At 42.0% G+C, this 4,922-nt stretch overlaps 1 long non-coding RNA gene across 1 annotated transcript; it reads left to right on the forward strand.

Moving 5' to 3' along the window:
* The first annotated feature begins 2,642 nt into the window (after window positions 1-2,642).
* On the forward strand, window positions 2,643-4,467 carry LOC310847287. Its single transcript, XR_014565764.1, has 2 exons — window positions 2,643-3,130; window positions 3,987-4,467. It is a non-coding gene; the product is annotated as an uncharacterized lncRNA (long non-coding RNA).
* Window positions 4,468-4,922: the final 455 nt, after the last annotated feature.

Here is a 4,922-nt window from a genome sequence, read left to right on the forward strand (position 1 = left end):
CGACTTCCCTACAAGAGTGGCCAGGTCAATGTTGCTGGACTACATTGCCCATTATTCCTTGCCATTGGCCATCCTGCCTGGGGCTGATGGGAGTTGGAGTCCTATTGCACTTGGCAGGCCACAGGTTCCCTATCCTTTATCTGTAGCTCCAACGAAGAACAGGAACCCACTCTCAGCCTTACCTGGAGATCCCAGGGATTGGACCTCAACCTTTCTACATGCAAAGCTTGTGATCATCCACTTTGAAAGACTAGCACATTTATTATGGCACAAGATTATGATCCACTCCATCAGATGCACGAAGTGTTGTCCTGAGTTAGAGGTATATACACATGACTGGAATGAGGATTGTAAACAGCGAGGTCAGAAGAGGAGGAAGTTCAGAAAAGTACATAGCATGGTAATTACTAATAGCGGCCATTCTCACACACAAGAAGTTGCTGTTAATCCAAACATCCTGGCATCGGTAAGACCATCAACACATGTAGTATGAAACAAAAGCTTTCTCCTGACTCTGCAAGGCTATAATCTGAAGAATGTTCTCTTGGATGCAAGGCTCACCCAAGTCAGTGGGGCTTGCATTCAAAAAAACCTCTATAGGGTTGAGGTGCTAGCTATAAATGTCAGTGTCCGTCCTTCCTTCTATTGCTTTGTGTATAATATTCACATTACAATGAACTCCAGACTCCACGAAATAAAATTAAAGTTGTCCCCTAGTTTTCATTGGTAGTCAAGTTTCCAGAGATGGGCTCAGAGTTTGCCACAGTCCTGCTTTCGACACTTGTCAGTACAGTCATACCTCTTCTTGCAAACACTTCATGATGCGTTTTTTCGAGTTAAGAACGCAGCAAACTTGGAAGTGTTTGCTTCCAGGTTTCGCCGCACCCGCAGAAGCATTCTGCGTGGTTCACACAGGCACAGAAGCGCCGTTCTGGTTACAGACTTTTCAGGGTGCAAACGGCACCCTGGAATGGATCGTGTCTGCAACCAGAGGTACCACACTGTACTGCCAGATAAAGAGATGTGTTGTCAATTGACTACTCCTAGTGCTCAAAAGCAATATTTCAACTCTACCTAGCCAAGTGATAGGCTCCCTGGACAAATTTCCACACAAAGGTGAGGCCAACACCATTTTGTCTTCAAAGTACATTACATTCCAAATTAGCTGTGAATATAAGTTTTCTCTCTTAATATTGCACAACATCCATTGGTTTTAAAAAATCAAGAATGGGAATGGTTTTAAAAAATCAAGAATGGGAATGCATGAGTCACTATAACTGTTGTTAATGCCTCACCTGCAGAAGACGACAGTTTTGTAAATGCTAATCTTTTCGGTCACTGATAATCTGTCTTTACAAATGGTCCAACAATACCAGTGTTTTCAGACACCTAAATGTTGAAACGTTTCTTTGATTGTCCTTGAATCTCTTCGCCACACTTGCTCTCCTCTCCTGCAACACCCTTTGAGAGCCACTGGGCTGATGTGAAGCAAGTGGCTTGATGGCACGGTCTCCACTGTTTGGGGGGAAAGTGTCAAAATGAGTTATGGATGAGCCCACCAAAGAGAAAACGATCCCTGGGTCCAATATTCAAAGCATGCCCTAGGAAAGCGGAAAGCGGGCAGGAGAAAAGATGAGCCTATCTTCCTAGCCCCTGCTTCTTCTGGTCTCCACCGTGCTTTAAACTCATCCTGTTCCAGGCTCACCTCTGACCCAGCACTCCCAACCTTTGTAGCACGTGAGGTTGCACAACCTTTCGCTTTATCTGCCCAAGCGATGCTCTTTGCCCTACAGGGTACATGAGAGACGTCACCTGGCCATCGGCAGCTCCTGCCTGTTGCCTGTGGGACAGCATGACCAAAATGCTTTCCTCTACCTCTCGGAAAATTTCCAGTGCATCGGAGAGGTCAAAGTAGCAGCTGCGTTTCTCGTCTTTATGGAGGAAACTGCTGGAAGGGCTAACCCACACTGACGGGGCATTTTCAACCAAGGCAAAATGGAATTTTTGCTTCAGACGCTTTGTCTGACTGAAAGGAGGCCTCTTTGCCTTTTACAAGTACTCAAACATGAAATCAGGCTGCGCATACCTTCATATGTAAAGTCTGAGCTGAATAAATGCCCACTTCCCTGGGTGTTTTTGCAGCCAGATCCCATATCTATCCCATGGTATCTGCGAGTCTTATTTCCAGGTAAGTAGGCTTACTACTATAGCCTTACAACATAATTACTAATCTCTAGGAAGCGATCATTGCTGCCTTTCATTAATTCATTGGCTAATTCGTTGCTTGGTCTGCTTATGGCTTAATCACTGCACTCCATAGGAAATGGATACTGAATACAAGACCTGAGAAAGCCCTTCCTAAGCTGCGAAGTCCCCATTTACATCTCTGTTTCTAGGGAAATTCATATAAAATGGCTTTCTCATTCAATGTAAACGCAAGAAATTGATTTTCAAACAAAACCAAGCATGGTACACTAATTTGTTACATACACACAGGATAGTGTGTATATTAAGATACACTGCTTTTAATAACTGTACAGTCATACCTTGGAAGTCAAACAGCTTAGTTCCCGAATGTTTTGGCTCCCGAACGTCGCAAACCCAGAACCCTGTCAGACGTTTGGCTTCCAAAAATAGCTCCCGATTGGCTGCAGAAGCTTCCTGCAGCCAATCAGAAGCTGCGCTTTGGTTTTCAAACGTTTTGGAAGTCGGATTCCGTTCACTTTCCAGGATACGACTGTACTTGGAATCCGTAGTGCATTCCAAATGCAATAATAGTAAGCTGGGCCAGTATTACCACCTTCATACTACAAATTGAGGGACAGTGACTTGACTAAGACAACCTAACATATTCACATCGGGATTTGAACTCAGCATTTCACAATGTAACTCTGATCGTATACAATGCCAGATACTTGCAAACAATCAAAATGAACAGTGCACCCAGCGAAAATGTTTCTGTCCAACCAAGCCTTTTGTTGATTAATATTCTACGGCCTTTTAAAAATATTTGTGGGAAGGGGTGTTATTGCTTTGTTTTTATTCTAACTATTTCTCCTTTTATCCTGTATTTTTATCTTGCAAACTGCCCTGAGATCTTCGAATGAAGGACAGAATAATAAATACGTAAGTAAGTCTAACACACAATACACCATACAGTCTTGCATGGCTGTATCTTATCTTCTTCCCTAGCCACTCCTGCAAGAGCGGTTCCCATCATAGTGGGATGCAGCAATGGATTTGTCAATGGTATGCATGGCTATCCTCTTCCCCTTCCCCTCCACTCAATCACACACTGACTTACTCTCCAAACAACTACCTAGGTGCAAAATGCTCTTGGAACGATCTCTCCGCCTTTGTGCAATAGCAGCTTGCATGTTTTTATAGCTGCCAACACAAACCCATTTAAGACAAGCCCATGCAGCCCAAACAATTACTTTATTCTTCTTTTCCCTATGTTTAATTGCTCTGTGCTCGCTTACTCCCTGAAGCTATTGACATCATTTCAGTTTATTTCCTCGGTCCAGATTTTGACAGATTGCAATGAGTTTTTGAATGCCAAGATAGATGCACGGGTACATAGTCGGAAAGTGGGGGGGGGGGAGGGATTTTAGACAGAGACAACAACAATTAACAACAACATAACATCATAATGAGAATAATAATAGCAAAAACTGGCTCCTAATTAGCTACTGGGTGCTGGTTGAAGGTGTTGGTTTTGGAATATAAAGTGGTATAAACATCTCTTCACTCTGGCCTTTGACACATAAGAGGTATATTTTTAGGATGCATCCTATTTTTGTGACTGTAAGTGGTTTTAAACTATTTTCAATGTTGTATTTTAAATGGTTGCACCTTAAGGTAAAGGGCAGGCAAAATTGATAGTGTTAGTAGTAGGACTAGTAGTAATCACACAGGTTAGGACCAGGATACCTGAAATATTGTTTCACCTCTTGTATACCCTAATTGATCACTTCACTCTGCAGGTGAGGTTCATGCATCACAGGGGGGTTGGGTTAGATGACCCTTGAGGGTCCCTTCCAACTCTCCAATTCTATGATTCTAGGCGGCACCATCTCATTAGGTGATCAGGTGCATACGGTACAGGAATCAGGCCATAATGCTGTGGAATGAGCTCTCCTTACCTGAAAAATAAGAAATCAAGATAACAAACTTTTTATAAAAGAATGGAAATGGTTTACTGAATATTTGCAAATTAACAGATAAGAACATTGGCAGGATTATTGTAATAGCCTGCAGTTTGATAAGAGTATATATTTAAAGTAGATGAATAAATGAGTAAGTTAAGTTAATTTGGAATATGCAGAAAATATAAAAAAATAAATTTAAGGAACCACAGAAAGAGGGGGAAGGAAGTCGAGTTTTGAAATGTTAAAATGATTGTAAAATTATTGAAATGTATAAAATTGAAAATCATAAATAAAATAATAAGAATTAAAAAAGGAATGAGCTCTCCTTGAATATTAGATATGTGTCGTCTCTGTTGTTCCAACAAGCCTTCTAAGTAGATAATCTGTATCTGTAACTGGAATTGGTTTTTAGGACATTTTTATTTTTTCACTTTCTGCTCTCTGCCCTGGACAGGAGGGGCAGGAGATATAAACAAACGAATGTTTCATTGTTCTTTGAATGTTTTCCCCCCTGGAAGCAGGGAAATGAACACTAAACCTGCCCCATGCACCATTGTATTTCTGGAACTGGCTTTTATGCCGTGTAGAAGCTCAAACGTAAGGCAGACATTAACAGTTAGGGGGAAGTTGTGGAAATGGAATAAATCGCTGTGTGCAACACAGGTCCCAGTGCTCTCTGGCTGCTGTCAGACTCCAAAACCCATCAGCCTCAGCCAAAATGGACAGTGGTAAGGGATGATGGGAGTTGTAGTACCAAACAACTGGGGAGCC

The sequence above is a fragment of the Podarcis gaigeae genome (genome assembly GCF_964106915.1).
Source record: "Podarcis gaigeae genome assembly, chromosome: 6".
Classification (NCBI taxonomy): domain Eukaryota; kingdom Metazoa; phylum Chordata; class Lepidosauria; order Squamata; family Lacertidae; genus Podarcis; species Podarcis gaigeae.